The sequence below is a fragment of the Mauremys reevesii genome, linkage group 7 (genome assembly GCF_016161935.1).
Source record: "Mauremys reevesii isolate NIE-2019 linkage group 7, ASM1616193v1, whole genome shotgun sequence".
NCBI classification, from domain to species: Eukaryota; Metazoa; Chordata; order Testudines; family Geoemydidae; genus Mauremys; species Mauremys reevesii.
The window spans coordinates 47213687-47230646 of record NC_052629.1 but is presented as its reverse complement, the minus strand read 5'-3'; the positions used below and the strand labels follow the sequence as shown (position 1 = coordinate 47230646).

Genomic DNA, 16960 nt, shown 5'->3' with positions numbered 1-16960 from the left:
GGTATGTCAAATAAATGTGTTGATTTATGATTACAGGTATCTTTAAGCTATTGGATGCTATAACAAAGCAAATGCCAGCTTATTGTTTCTGGCTCCATACAATTATACAGTCGAGGTTAGGCATGTAATAAAGCTATAACAGAAATATCCATCGTAGTGGATTGAATTTCATGAAGTACGATGTCAGAATATTTCTAGCTTCACTCTTAAAGCCACTGTTTGGTTAGAATATGCCTGCTTGGTTTGGCTTTTGAAGAAAGGACCTTTGCTAAATCCAGCTCTAAGCCTAATATGGAGCCACAGCCCAGTGACAACAAAGGAGGACATTTTGACGGCAAGCAGAATATGATAGAATAGAGTAATTATTTCCACTAGAAAATGAGGATCCTGCATTATTTGTACAATAACACAAAGTCATTATTTGGCTACACCGCTGTAATGAAACAATAAAGATCATATTTAATTTAGGTATCATCGCCCGAGGGACTTCATGTTTTCTTTCAAGTGTTTTGGCTACTAAAACACATTTAAATTGCTAGTAGAGTTTCCCACTATTTTTAGAGCAAGGAATAAATGGATCCTCCCCTCCTCCCCAGCCCACTTACGTGTAGACCTCTGGCATTCCAGAAATCTGACCTTGTTTGTAGGGAATGGCTCATTTTTGTAAAATGTAATATGAAGCACTCTTGTGTTTTGATTCCATGAACTAGAGAATTTAATGTTCCAGCTTGCCATGATAAGGATATGATCTGTTTAAGATAGACCCACTAAAGGAAATTAGCTATTGTACTATTCTTTAACATATTGTTTGTATAACAGTTTACTTAGAATAATTTTGAGTAATCTTGAAGTTCCTTTTAAAAGATTTTTTTTTTTTGGCCAAGATAAAAAGTGAAGCTTTAAGATATTTCTCCTAAAATAAATTTCAGACTGCCTCATTTATAGTCAGCATGCCTTGATTACTTGCAGACATACTGGAAATTTACATGCGCTTTTCTCCATTATAAAACACTGATCTGTTCATATCATTAGTTCCCTCATGACTAGAGTTTGGCAGCAAGCCAAGGCAGTCTAAATCTGTAGCTGTAAATCGTGAGTTGAAATAGCAGAAAGTGGATTTGTAACTTTAAAAGTGTAAACAGTTTGGAAAATGAAGTAATTTTAGAGTATGATTGATTGCCTTGAAATTGTACTTTAAATTAGCCCAGGGTCTCCAACGCAAATATACGCACTAACTGCTTATTATACATTTTCACTATTCTGTGGAATAATAGCATTGTTGGTACGCTTCTAAACAATGTATGCTTCTCCTAGAGTGACCTTTTAGGAAATGAATAGTTTTATTGTATGTCCATTACTTTGCCTGAAACAACATTTCTGAGTTATTAATTTGACTTGTTCTATAAATAAAGGATTCAAAATGCAAAGCAGCTGCATTACACAGTGTACAGTTTATCAAACCTATACTTAAACATCACCATTTGAGATTGATAATGCACAGCATAAATAGTTTTTCTGTGATAAATTAGTAATGTTTTGTGTAGGCTACAGTTACTGAAAATTAGTCCTTGAATATTATAGTAGCAAAAATTATGATTACTTTAGCACAAGTGATTAGTTAACATTATGGGGACTGGCACATCACACCCGCTTCTTTCAAGGGCTCTGGTTCACTTAACTGCATAGTAAGAGTCAGAAATACACTGTCTGGAGAGTTTCTGGATAAAGAAACACAGGGCCATTGCTGTTACTGCTCTTGTATATCCATCTTTTCAGTTCTACCTGGATCTTTTAGGTGTCAATATTCATGTAACTCCTTTCATAAGAAAAGGAACATAACAGAGATTGTGTGTTTGTATACACCTAGCACAATGTGGTCCTAATCCTGATTTGTCACTATCATAAAATAAATATTTGCTACTACTACTTACAATAATAATAATGGACCCAGTTTTGCTGAAGCCAGATTACCAGTTTTCCATGATGTAAATGAGTCGCATAACTCAGCTCTCCAGTCTGAATTACATTAAAGCCTGAAACGTGTAGGTGGGGTGGGCATTGGAACCACCTTGCATTCATGATCTAAACCAGGAGAAGAATTAGCATTGCAACATTCTGGAGGTGGTGTAACCTGTGGTAATGTTCATGAACAAATTGATGATTGTAGGGTGAGCTGAACCTGCACCAGAGGACAAATTGGAAGGAATAGGAAAAGCATGATGGTGAAAAAGGCACATTAAAAAAGAACTTTCAAAGAAAATGTTTAACTCAGGTTCCAAAGATTATTGGGAACATTCTCTGTGCCCATGCATTGGTGTGCTGGGTAGGAAGGGAAGAGGATGATAGAAGAGTCTCCTCATTTCCCTCACTGCTGAGCAGGAACCAGACACCATGCAGACCCACTGATGCCTTGTCTACTAAGCTAGATGACCAGCTGGTGCATCTGCACTCCGTGGTTTCAAGGGCAAGTTCAGGGTGTAGTCAGGGCCCTGGCCCCCAAGTCAATGTGCTAATGTCTGTTAGCAGTTGCTGTCTGAAGCACTTGATTTTGCTTTCCAAAGAGCATTGTACAGCATGCTCCCACCTACCTCTCAGGCCACCACCGCTCACCTAGCTCAGCTCAGCATCCTGCACCTCAAGGTCTTCCGGAGTGGAGAAAGGCCTCAATTTAACCTTTACAGAGCATGTGTGTGTAATTTAAATGCACTTGCAATGTGTGGGCCTGACGGTGGAACCCTCACTCACAATGGTCAGGCAGTGTGTTTCTTATTCACACACGCGCTCCCCAAGGTAGTAAACTAATATGGCAACATAGATGAGTCCCAGAATAGCAACAGTGTCAGCAAGTTTGGAGTCAGTTCCCTGGAGCCTAGACTAAGAGGCATGAGGTCCTGCAGAGCTGAGGCTTCTTCAGGCTGGTCCTGGTTGTTCCCAGTAGGATGATGAGGGTACATTGTCACCCTGAGGAAGCTTTCAATGGACGTTGGGAACCGGACTTCTGTGCAGCCCTCTGAGATCCCAGCTACAGTGAGCATCTCTAGTGTGAGTTATGTCCACACACACTGCATGTTTCTGGGTATATAGTTGTTCCAGGATTAAGTACCGTTGTTTGCAATTGTGGGACCCTTGGACAGCAATGTGTGCTGTAGTGCCTGAGGGACAGTGATGCATTGCTGTCATCCCCCCCATTCAAATACCATGAGTCAGCCTCCCAAAATCATGAGAGTGGCTTAAAACCCAGGAGATTTAGAAATAATAAGAAATGTTGGGGTGTTTTGTGGGGAGGGGAGGCTCTTCAGGTTTTGGCTCCATGAGGTCACATTTTCAATCAGTTCTCCACAACCACCAGGACTAGAAACTTACTTTAAAAAAAAAAAAAGAAAAGAGTGAGAGAGGGAGCGCTGAGACTGTCATGTAATCGCATGATGCCAGTAGGCTGGGGCTTCAAACCCCCTCCCACTGACTACCTAGAGATTCGTCGTAAAATCACAAGAGCTGGCAACATTGAATGTTGAAATAAAGATAGCAGGGCAGCTTTGTCTCAAAATGTCCTTGCTATTTGTCTTACCCGGAATATAATTTTGGTGCAACATTTCCAATAGTCTAAGTGGCAGCTGGGAAGCAGGCAGAGTTGATGTGGATTCTTGTCTATTTGTTTCTTCTAAAACAATGTTTCATGTTATATCTGCTGCAAATGAAATAGATTGCAGTATAACTGTGGAAAATAGCTGCTTATCTTATAAATTCATTAACGTTCATGGTTACATAAAACAGACAAAGAATTTTGTAATGCTCCATTTAAAGCAATAACGAATACGTATCACAATAAGTGCCTACCACTTCTTAAAGCAAACACGTAAAGGAGAAGTTATAGTCGCGGAATCTGAATATGCTTATCTTGTATCACTTTAGTTGTGTGAGGCTTGATTTTTGGGATCCAGTAGAGTGCAAGGTTCAGTTCTTCGGCTCTGTCACACAAATGATAGCCAATCCCTTGAGAGCTACCTATTTGTTCTCATCAGTTGTTTCCTGGCCTCTAATTGGTCCTAGCACATTGGTGGCAGCTTCCCTCACAAAATGTATTTTTCCGTGGTCCCCCCCCCCCCCGTTTTATCTCAAGCATTTGGAGTTACATGTTAAAAGAGGTATAATTTAGAGGTCCGAGTGGGAGTGGGAGCCAGGAACTGTTGAGAGCTAATCTCATCTCTGTCACTGACTCCTTTTGTGGCCTAGGGCAAATTACTCTGACTGAATTATCTTGTGTAAAATTAAGAAAATATTTATCTATGTACCTACTTCACAGGGATGCTCTGAGGATTAGTTAGTGTGTGTTAAGTGGTTTGAAAATAGACAGCACTATGTATTATTATAACGCACTTCAGGTTAATAGATAGTATTTTGGAAGGATTGTCTATTCCTTGGCCTTCCTCTCTGCCAGAGACCAGACCTCACTGTTGGATGAGTTCAACACACATATGGTATGACTTCATGCTCACTTTGCCAATAGACTTGCCCACCAGGCCCTCCTGGGCATATTTCACTAGAGTCTTCCTCCCTGTCTGAAGACTTGGAGGGACTACTTGACTAGAGAAAAAAGTAGGAGGAATCTCACCCTAATGTGCATTCTGACTAACAATTGCTGCCTGCATCCTCCAGGCATAACCAGTCCTGAAATCCTTTTCTCTCTGTGCCTGAGAATATAAAATACATGGAAACCTGTATGTGGGGCCATTCCAGATTGTTTAGATACCACAACCTCTCCTCCAATCCAGGAAATTGTTTCAGGGTGCTCTGCAGAAGAGAGGTAAAACCATAGGCATGGGAAGTAGTGGTGCGGGGGGTGCTGTAGCACCCCCAGGTTTTGCGCCCGGGGTCCAGGCTGCCGGCCTCACTACTGCCTAGAGGCTCTGCTGCTGGCCCAGGTTCCTGCTCAGCAGCATCATCCCAGCCACTGGTCCCACATCCCCCCTCCCAGAGCCATGGCCCTGCTCCTGGCCCCAGCTCTAGGGGGCAGTGAGGGGCACAGACGGGTAAGACGGGTGCAGCTCAGCACCCCCACTCCAAGAAGTGTTCCAGCGCCACTAGGTAACACAGTAACAGTCCTCAGTTAGGATATGAGGCCTGAAAGATCTCTGAAAGGCTTTCCATCTCTTCTGAAGTGAATGGCTAATACCTGTCACCTTGAATCCGTTCTCATTTGAAAGGGGACACCTCTCCTTTCTTAAAGAGCAGGAGAAGAAGTCTGTTCCAGCTCTCCCTGTTCATCCTCCAGTCTATCACTTTCTGATAAGACCCCCACCCCCAAAAAACTGATTTTGGATAGAACAGCAAATTGTATAGTATGTGCCTGATTCAAAGTCTACTGAAGTCCATGGGAGTCTCTGCATTGACTTCAATGGGCTTTCAGTAAGGACATATATCCTTTAACCAGCAGTCTTTACCTCTAGGGCTGACCTAACAGTTTCTTTCTTCACTTGCACATCTTCTCTCACCATGGATTCTTGCATTTCTCTTAAAGATGCCATTAACAATCAGATCAGAAGGGGGCAAGTCCTGGTCTCGTTGAAGTGTGAGAGGTTTGCTAATTTTTTCAATGAGACCAGGACTTGATCCAAGCGGTCTTGTCAGGTGTTTATTTCTCTCCATTTGTGCATCAAAACTTCTCTCAGGGGAATGACTAATGTTCAATAATGTGGGAAAACCTGCACAATGTTTTCCAAGGAAATTTAGAAGGAAGTTTTTTCTAACTTTTAATAAAATTAATAATTTTTTTTACACTTTATCAGATTTCCAGCCAAGTTGTTGATATTTCATTGCCTGCTCATCAGACACTCTGGTTGTGCTTATTCAGCAGAAACATTCCTTAAAAAATGTGGTTGAGGCTCTTCTTTTACCAAAGATGAGCTTTAATGGTCGAGAATAGGCATAGCACAAATCTGCTCGACCTCATCCCCACCTCACTCCCAGCATGCCCCCTGATCCTCCCAATACACCCCCTTTCTTGACAGAGAAAGGAATCCAGATGCAGGAGCTGCCCCTTCCTAACTCTGTGGGTGGATGCCTGGAGAGTTCCTTTCCCCAAAGAAATGAGAATGTGTCCCAGAGTGACTTACCACAAATCACACAGGGAGTCTTCAGCCCAGCTGAGAATCAAACCCAGGTCTCCTGAATCCCAGTCCAGTACCTTCCCCCTTCCCTCATCTCTTTCCTGGAGATCCCTTAGTTTTCAGTATTCAGTGTTATCTAAGAGAGAGCAGATGTTAGTTATCTTTTTCCTCTGTTCCTCCTTTTTATTGTTTTCCTTCAAGATAAGGCATTCCTTGGGACATGAGGTCAGACTAGATGATCACAATGGTTCCTTCTGGCCCTATGATCTATGAATTTATGTTCCGCTTCCATCTCATCTTCATTTTCACTCAGTCATGGAGAAGGAGGAGAGATGCTCCCAGGTGGTAGTGGGTAACAGACACTTGCTACATAGAGATTGGTTGATGGACAGAACAGATTAAAGAAAATAATTAACAAGTGGAAATGTGTGATTATTCTTATTTTAAAAACAATCACATTTTCCCAGCATTAAATGCATTTTTCACTATGGGCTCTAAGAACAGAAATGTGTAATTACGCTGCAAAGGATAACATGAGTTTATCTGTAAAATATTTTTAACAGAGTTTTTGCTTCCTGGCTTGCTTTTTTTTTCTTTTCTTTGATTGGCTTCCAAAAAAAGTTATTAAAATGTTGCAAAACAAATATAAAAGAATACTGGAGCTTCTTAAGGCTGGTTCTTTTGTTCTTATCTGGCAGTTGACAAATTGTCTTGTGCTCTATCTTACCTGTTCTAGTGTGAAAGGTTAACAGAGAAAATGGCTGCAAATAAATTGCTACTGAATGTTGTTGAAGATTAAGCATACTGCGTCTCTATTAAGGATCTCTTTTAAAGCTCTCTATTCATACTCCTCCCTGCATGTCTCTCTAACACTTGTCTGTTACATTATGTTTGGCGCACAAGGAAACATTAAATAGAAAAGAAACGCCTGACTGTGGTGTTACTAGACCCTATTATCCCTCTGTCACAAGTCCACATGAGAAGGGTACAATATTGGTCCATATTGATGAAGATTGCTGAAGGTTTTACTAACCACCTTCATAGAAAATTGCTAGAAACAAATGAAATTGAAAATAATATTTTTGCAGCTTTGAAAATCTTACGTAAATCAATGTAATGAGACACACTCAGTAAAATGTAATTATTCTCACTTCTCCATGTGTCAGAGAAATCACTCTAGTGAGCTCGTTATTTTTATACAGAGCCAGATATTGCCTGTGTGTTGTAAATTGTAAATGGTGTAAAAGGCAGTTTTTATGTATATAAATAAATTATAGAATTAACAGGGTTGTAATTTCATTAAGGGTTTCAAAGAGGGCATAAATGTCAAGAGCAAAGCTTAACTGTTTAAATCACTGGACTGTTTCCACCCTCCACCCTTCATTACGTGTTTCTGAGAGTGGCAGCTACTGTACTTGCTGTTTCAAGGGGGCCAAAGTTCCTCTGACTTTTCAGAATGATAGCGAAAGGGCTCTTGCATGAAAAACAAAGACAAGGCTTTTGACTCATACTTTTGGGGGTATTGGAAAATGAAGGCACTTCATTATGCCTTATAGGAAAAGGTGGTGATAACAGTCCCTTTTAACTAATGGTGCATAAATGTCTCTCTCTTTGTGTGTGTGCGCGCAATGGGGAGAAAGACAGACTGTTTCAGGCTGGCAGAATAAGGGCAACATAACCTATTTAATGGAGGGTTGGGACCTCTAAATGGAATTTGGTGGGACTGGTAGTAGGTCTTCATCTTCTCAGTTTCCTCAGGTCAGACATCAAAGGCAGGGTACATGAGGACACCCAGAAGTGGCAGAAATTTGTTGTTACTGATCAAATAACTGGCTTAGGAGGTTCTGTAGAAACATTTTGATTTTGGCTTTAGGGAAAGGTATACATGTGCCCTTTCCTCAGCTTGAGGTAGGTAGCTAAAACCGTAGCAACTAGTGAAACAGTGTGAAGTGCATGCCACAGCACTGGGCATGCTCAGAATGCCTCGACACTGAAGGACAAATGGTTTGAAAACATTAGGTTTTCCATTTTCCTCCCAAAGCCCTGCTACTAAGCCACCTGACACTGAGTTAGAGCCTCAAAATTAAAGTTGCTTTGTCAGGACAGGACAACGAAGATGCTATGTTGCATCCTGGATGGAAGGAGACCAAAACATACTTTTTTTTTTTTTTTAAAGTATAATGTCTGGCCCCGGTCTTGAAAACCGTTAAGCATCAGCACAACTTTAAGCACATGAGTAGTCCCATCAAGTCAATGGAACTATTAACATGAGTAAAGTTACTCACCTGCTAAAGTGTTTGCAGAATCAGGGCCTGCATTTAACTGCGCTTCACTGGTGCGTTGGATGGTGTTCAGTGACTGTTGAAAATGGTGCAGTTAAACTGCACTTTGTGAATTGCATTTAACTACAAAGTGCTGGTTCAGTTATGTCTGTGTGAATGATAACACTTATTATCTGGCTGTTCACTGTGCAGATCCCATGGCGGGAAAAAAATGAAATGGTGTTTGAATTCAGTTAAAGCAAAATATATTATTTTTCCTTCATTATTAAAAGAGATTTTTACTATTTGTTTGCTAAAACTGAAGCAGCTGCCATATTTGGGCATTAGATTGTTTAAAAGCAAATACAGAAAAATAGATATTTAGATTACAGGCCATTTAGATTACTGTCAGACTGTTTGATGTCACTTGATTCCTCTTCTTAGCCTCGTCATATTCCCAAATTATATTTTACCCCCTTTTTTATTCATTCTTTTCATTATCAGTGTAATTGAAGTGTCTTATCAGTAACCAAGACAACCAGGATAAACATTTATTTCAAAGCTGATGTACATACAACTCGAATGTTCCATATTACAGAACATTCAATGTGCTAAAGAGAACAGCGAGCCTTTGCTTGGGTCTGTTTTCACTCTCCCTTTCCACCATCTACATTCTCTTTAGAGGTCTAATTAAGGCAGATGACAAAACCTTTTGTATCACAGTGTGTGATTCCCTGAAATGATCCATCATCTTGAGGATTTGGGTTGACCCATTCCCAACACTAGTCCTATAGCTTTAAAAATAGAGAGCGAACAAATCTTTAGTTTCACTTTTGTTTGGGTTGGGTCGTACCACTCTAATCTCTTGGGGGGTGATAGGAGAGCACATCAGAGCCCATTTCTGAATTTGGCTGTACCCTTTGCAAGAGCTAAATTTTCTGAAAAATATCAGACGAGAGAAGGAAGATAGTGTGGAGGAGAACACCAAGAAGACACAAAATATAATTCTGTAAAGTGAAGGTGAGATAGGACACAGAAAATAATTTTCAAACAGACTTTTTTTTTCCTTAAGAAAGAAAACTGTGGTTCTCAGTGTGTGATTTGTGAGCTTCGAGGGAGTCGCTAGCAATTGTCTGATATAGAAAGTGTGGAGAGTCTTGAGCCAGCTCTTATTTTCTCAACCTAATTTGCCTGTGGAATAGGCAAGAACAACCTCATAGAGTTGTTTGGTTATGTCCAAGGGGAATTTTGCCAATTTCTTTGGTCTTTCTTGGAAGCATGTTAGCGAATGGTGGATAGTGCATTGGACTAGGAATTGGGAAAAACTGGGGTGAAAATCTTGGCCCCATTCAAGTCAATGGCAAAACATCCATTAACTAGTTTTTTTTCCTTGAATTCTCTTACTGGCTCTGTCATTTACTAGAATTTGTGACCTTGGATACATTTTATTTAAGCCCTCTCTCAGTTTCTCTATCTATATAATGGGGATAATGGGATTTACTCATCTTTGTAAAGCACTTTGAGGGCTATGAATGAAAAGTTTATATAAGAGCTGAATATTATGCTTGTCAGCAACTCCTCTTCAAATGCTAGAAGCACCTCATAACCTGCTTCCCAAGATATACAAAAGATTTGTGGGGGAAGGACAGGGCAGGAGCTCAGGAGCTGAGGTTTTGATTAGCTTAATATTAGTTCATGGTATAAAAAATGATGAGACTGCATGGTTGGAAACTTGTATAGATAATTCTCTTTTTCAGTATTAAATCTCTTTCATCTTCTACAAAAATTGAATTTATTATTTGAATTCAAAATGATTTAACAAGATAAATATTATGGAAGGTTTGATTATGTGGTCCCCTGTCAGTCGTTGATCAACATACTCAGTTTTGACTCTGTTAAGTAGGACTAGAACAGATCAGATCCAAATCACTAGCTGTAAGATAATGTTCTTCAGCCCTAGGCTTTAAGTACATATTAAATAGTTCTGGGGGTTTTATATGACTGCATTGCCGTGGGATTGAACAGTAGTTTCAGTCTCCAGTAGATTTGTAAGTGTTTTCTTTCTTTCAGATGTTAAACTAATTTTAGGAACTCTCTGAACTGGTGATGTTCTTACAGAAAACAGAAGGGTTATGGAAATGACATAAGACTCTGTGAATTAGTCCCCTGTTCTCCTTATGGGGGGAAAAACATCTGACACATCCAGAAAGATTTTTGTCTGCATTTCATTCTGTATATTGGCCATGTATCTTTTCTATTTGAAGTTATCGATTTAAAAATAAAATAGGACAGCTAAATATCCATGGAAAATGATTGTAAGGGATAACTTGTTAATGTTGCCATTATCTAGTAAACACATTAATAATCACGTTATTCCATATACTATAATACATTGCCTTTGTTCTTGATTGTATTAGCATTCAAACAGAGGGGAGTTGCATAAAACAGGGACATGTAAACATGGGTGGCTTTTCTTCCTAAAAGTCCTGTCAACAAAGCAGTATCCCTGTTGTGTGGGTAATTTACCCAAATTTATTTAATTCTGAAAACAAAGATTTGCAGGTTCATCTAGCAGGGTTAACTAATTATTTTATTTGCATTTCTTCATGAATTAAATACAATAATTCAAACATTAATATTTAAAAAGTGTTGTAATTAATTACCTAACCAAGGCATACTAAGTAGTTTTACAAGAACAAATGAAGACAGCAGAAATGAAATGTTAGGCTGGAAATTAAGAGTTCTCTTCAACGTGCTCCCTCTTCTCTGGGAGTGGGTGGGAGGGGGAGATCACCGGTATGCTATAGAATGCAGAAGATGCTCCGCCCTCATAGCATAGCTGATTGAAGCCCGTGGTGATGAAGTTGAAGTCACAGCTATTTCTTGGGACAAAGGGAAATGGTCCCTATTGCACCCATTCACTTCATGACTACCAGAAAGGACAGCAGTGTGTGCTGATTAATTCTCCCAACCCAGCCAACAATAACTCGCCTGCAAGGGCTCTTTGGTGAAGAGAAATGTCCTATGCCCCACTGGACTACTCAGAGATTTAGCATGTTATTGATATTGAAACTGCATCAGTTGCACACACCTGACAATGGACAAGGAAGTTGTGACTGGATGGTGGTAGAAGGGGCTGGTGAGGAATGGTGGTCCTTATTCACCTGGTGAGTCTGTTTAAAACTCTGCACACCAGGTACCGACTTTCTTCTCCCTCCCTTCTCACAGTTCTACTGTTTTTAATAATTATGTGTATAGTTGTTTATCCCAGTTGGACAGCTGTGTTACGGCTCTTGGATTTTATTGTTTTATTGTTCACGGTGTATGTTTGTTTTTACTTCCTTTATGGTCTACAGTCATTGATTTTTGTTGAAACAGCCACACGTGTCTCCATTTCTCGTACACGTGTGATTTTACAGAGGGGTAAAGATAGGAGGATAGAGTCCTTCTTTCAAGGGTGGCAGTTCTATGGTTCATTAGCACTTCTGGGATAAAGCTTTATCATCTTCTCAGATGGTAGGTGCAGGTAAGATAGCCACTTCCTGCACAAATATGGGCCTTCGCCTTTGCATAAGGGGTCAGGCTGGCTACTGTGTCACCTACTGACAGTGCCAGAAAGGAGAATCAGGTGGATGGATGCATCCACTTTGCAGGTCCAGGTGCCCCAGGTGGGGACCTGTCATTTTAACTGGCCTTGGTGATAGCTAATGACTTTGAGCTAAGACTCCAGTCTCACTGTAGGGATGCAGGCTGGGATTTTGAAAGGCGCCTAACTAGGGTGACCAGAGGTCCCGATTTTATAAAAAGTCACAATTTTTGGGTCTTTCTTGTATAGGCTCCTATCACCCCCCACTCCCTGTCCCAATTTGTCACACTTGCTGTCTGGTCACCCTACACTCAACTCCCATTGAAAGCCCTAGTCCCAGTCATTGACATGGCTAGCACTGTCCATTCTTTATCATTAAAAGTCTCTGACTTTTTCATCCATTACTGATTCTCTGCTTCTTGTTGGCAACGTAGCCAAAACAATGTATGCAGAAAATGGTAAATAAATTAAGATAGGCATGTCATCCATGAGGCCTTCTTCGTAACAATCTGCAGCGAAAGAAAGCAGCTGTGTTAGTGCTCTTCATAGTTTCCTTTGCAGATTATTCAGGAAAAAAAGTTTGATGGTCAAAGCCTGGCATCTTTCTTTATTTTTGCTGTGCTTTCAAAATAACTGCCTTGTTCTCTTTGCAACCCATACACCAATGCATCGTCCCACTTTATTTAGTTCCTCTTATACTTTCATTGCTTATCTTATGAAGATCTGTGTTAACATTTATCAAAACAAATGGCAAGCCTGGGACCTTTTAGTAGTTTTTTAGTTAATAAAACCAATCTTCTAGTTCTGTTATGTTAAAAGTACATTATCTTTTTATTACAGACTCTACAGCTCTGTCTGTTTTCCTTCTTGGCAATTTCATGACTGCTTCAGTTGATTGCTGTGTAGAGAATTACAAAATCATTAAGGGTGGGGCTTTACCAGCTGACTTACAGTACAAACCATTTCTCAAAATAACCACAACAGTACAATACTGATGTGTAATTTACGTCACAGTATGTTTTTATGAAATAGTTTGTGGCATATTCATTTAGATTTAGGACTGAATCTCTCTGTCTCTTTTTAATCAAGCTTTTTACTTTTTAATATTTTCCACTCCTTGCCTTGGCTTGCCTCCAATTTAACAGCTTCAGTGAGAAAAAAATAACTGATCTTTTTTTCAGCAGTTTAACTGTGAGTGTATTTTCCTCTTTGATGTATACATTTGTGCTAACTTAACTGCCTTGGGGGAGATATTTAGATTTGTGGTAGGATACATTGCACAAAGCTGGAACAGAGAATTGATAAAGTTGATGCACAAGTTTGGAATTTTAAATACTACCAGCCAATTCAAGCTATTGAGTCTTATGCACTAGCATATTTCCCTTTTACAAACGTCTTTCTGTATAATGTCTTGTAATTAGAACAGGAAATCATTGAGTAACTGTAAGATGACTAAGAGCACTTAGACTGAAAGGAAAATTACCTTCCGAGAAATTATATTCACAATTTTTTTTTGCTTCACATTACAGTGTTGGTAATGATAGTAACAGATGTATGTACTCTTATCTGTATCATTGTTCTGCTTATGTTTTCTGGAATAAAAATCCATTTTCAGTAATATCAGAAATGAATGGACAGAAAATGAGAAATGTCTTATGAAAAATATTCTGTGTCACAACAGAGTAGCAATTAAATTGAAACTTCAATAGAATTATCAATAACAGTGAAATCTGGAGTTGTGCCATGTACATAAAGTTGGTGCTCAGCCTTTGCTTGGTTGCTAGGAGCACAATGAAAGTATAAAGCTTAGAGAAAGGAATGTCTAATATAATAAAGTAACAGAAGATAGCATAAATCATTGTGAGAGCAGTGAATATTGACATTATTTTGCTTAAATTGGGTTGAAACTAGACATTTAGTCCTATGAGAAGAGCAAATTCATTTTCTTTTGAAAAATAACTACATCTACTCGGGGAGGAAATGGAGAATTTGTGTTTCTAACATAGGCCTAATACATATTTGGAATCTTTTAAGCAAAAATCTTTAAATGTTTGTTTCTATTGGCATCAAAATGCATTCACACTAATACGATTAAAAGAACTAAAGGGCAAAATACTTGGCAGATTTTGCAGTTGAGGCAATTAGGTGCAGGAAGGAACATGCATACTTTTTCCATCAAGCTCTATAAAATCCTGGTGTGAAGGTCTTTCTAAAGAAAGAAAAAAGCTTACTGATGTTAGAAGTAGATTATGGTGGTTAGCAATAACCATTATAGTCTGATGTTTCCGAAACAAGCAAACAAAAAGCAAGTTTCTGTATATCTCTTTTCTTTCTGTAAGTAATTTTTGATCTGAAAGATCAAAAATGGCTGTACTCATTTGGAAAGTCAATGCTGCATAGATTCATTGTGTTTGGTGTTCCCTGAAGTTCTTACAAAGACAACTTGAACAACATGCAATTCAACATGAATGCCAGACCATGCCAAAGCTGCCCCACCACTTCAAAGAAACTATATGGATTAAATCTATACATATATAGTTAGTATTAGTATTTGCAAAGCATGGGTGGAACTGCACATTGTAATTACCATTTCTCTTCAGAAATCTGTTTTTAACTTGAAATATATAAATAAATGAAAATTTGACATTGAAAGAGGTTATTAAATATGTAATTATGATGTAAGCATAGGATTAGAGTAATTTCAGTTAAGCCTTACAAGCAATGTACTGTAGGTATAATCTTTTACTATGTACAGTTCTCGTTATTGAAACTAAAATTAGCTTCAGTAATTTAACGTCTTCTGTTCAATAAGATCTTAATGAAATATTTTTTAAATAAAATTATTTTTCCATATTTTAAGGGTAAGTGATTATCACAGTTTAAATATCAGTTTATAGGAGCAAACTCATTCTGATTATTTTATACAGACAAGTACAGCCAAATACACTAATGCAATCAGATGACACCTACAAGATTTTGTTAGAAGAAAACTCCTTTTTTTTTTCCTCAGGGGCCTATTTTGTTAGGGTTAGAGCTACTTTGATTTTCTTTTCTCCTGTGGGTGTGGTTGAAAGAAAATCTTTGTTCTAGGAACACTGTTTGTCTTTCGCTAAACAAATGTGCAGTTTATCCATTCTTTATTCATTCTTAGATTTATCTGTTGAACCTGTTGTGAATAGGGAAGGAAAAAATGCATTACAAAGCATTCTTGGCGACAGTTATTGCATGGTTTGCTTTCCATACAAGTTTGTTTATGCGCTTACGAATTGCATAAGAAGCAAAAAAAATAGCTAAAGCGACAAATATGTACTATAACAGCTCTGTAAATGGTGATTTGGCTTTAATTGATGGTATCAGCTTGAGTTAAAATGTCATTCATCAAGCCCAGAATAGCATACAGAATTCTGTGTAGTGACTTATCATACATTTTAGTGGAAACAAATGGTTTGCTACAAAGACTTATGGGAGGCATATTTATATACACCTTGTTACAAAGGCTGACCACATCCTGGCATAAGAAAAGTGCAGTCTGATCAACAGGTTCAATTCACCAATATTTCTATGAAGAGATAGAGCAGCAGTAGCAGGCCTACATTAAACTTTCATTATACCTCAAGGATAGATCATGTGTTTGCTGTCCCTTGAAGACTCTGGCCCCTGATACTGATTTAGGGGCTCTTAGGAATGAAGAGAAAAGACACATACAGCAAGGTGCTATTTTCAGTCATGTTGTTGCATAGGCTCACGGGATAAATAAAAAGATAATGACCACATCCTGACTGACCAAAAGGTGTAAGTCTACCTTTCTTAGAACAGTCATTCAGATGGTGTGTACCAAAAGGTATTACCCATGCATGTAGAAAAAGGAATGGCTTTGGTTTCCTCTGTTGACTCGGGGAGAGGAAAAGGCTCAGTGCTTAGAAAAGTGATTGTTTTCAAGAACTGTTGTAAAACTACTACTTTCAGCTTAACATTTAATGTTGATTTTTCAAATAATGCTTTCATCTATAACAGTAGAGTTTTGGAGAAAGTCTAAAGTATGTTAGTATATATTTTTCCATATAACCACTCAAAACACTCATTTCATACTTTTAAAGAAGTTCTGTATTCTGCTTTACAATCTTAATCAAAATTAGCATTACCTGTAGACATGAAGAATAAAATCCTCTCACTGGGAGTTTTACCTTTTGATTTCAGTGGGACCAGGATTTCACCTACTGTTCTTTCCAACATTTGAAGTATACTCTTAACCTTTTTTCTTCTTAAGTGATGTGGGTACTGGTAGCGTGATTAAATATTTAATTATCTGGTCAGTAACAGAAATAGCGGCTAGGTTACTCAGTAACGAAGCGGTAGACTAGAAAGTGTAAACTACAAACTATAGCTCATCTCAGTAGATATGCATAGAAAGATAGATCCCGCTAATTAACGTGAGGACCTTCGTGAACATGAACAGAAGTACAGCTGGGTAGCGGCCTTCTTTCTGTTGCTTCACATGTTCTATCATTTGCTGTTACATTTCGCACTGGTTACCAGATGATCAAATGTTATTGTGATATTTCTGAATCAGCTACCTTGATGCTTAATGTTGTTTAAAACATAACAGAATAGAAAACGCTCTATTTTGGATGTTTTCCATTTTGGATCTGCAATTAAGAAGCTATGGAGAAGTTCATTTGACTGCATTGTACTATACATGTGTTTTGTTGAGCTACTACCTTTACAGTTCATGTGAGGAAAGTTATTTCCATCTGGTGGGATTGCTTAGGATCATAGGCATTGCCAGACTGGATCAGACCAATGGCCTGTCTAGTCCAGTATCTTGTCACTGACGGTGGCCAATACTAGATATTTCAAAGGAGGGTGCAAGAAGATCCATAGTGATCAATTAATTGCCTTTAAAAAGACTTTAAATGGTGTAAGGACTAGTTTAATAAGACTATATTAGGAATTTAGTACAAATGGTTATGAAATATCTCTATTAAAGCATTTACAACAAACTACAT

General features: G+C 38.6%; 1 protein-coding gene across 9 annotated transcripts in view; it reads left to right on the top strand.

The window, feature by feature from the left end:
* ARID5B (AT-rich interaction domain 5B) overlaps positions 1–16960 on the top strand; it is a 148844-nt gene that overhangs the window by 48939 nt on the left and 82945 nt on the right. The gene's annotated exons all lie outside the window — the stretch shown is intronic.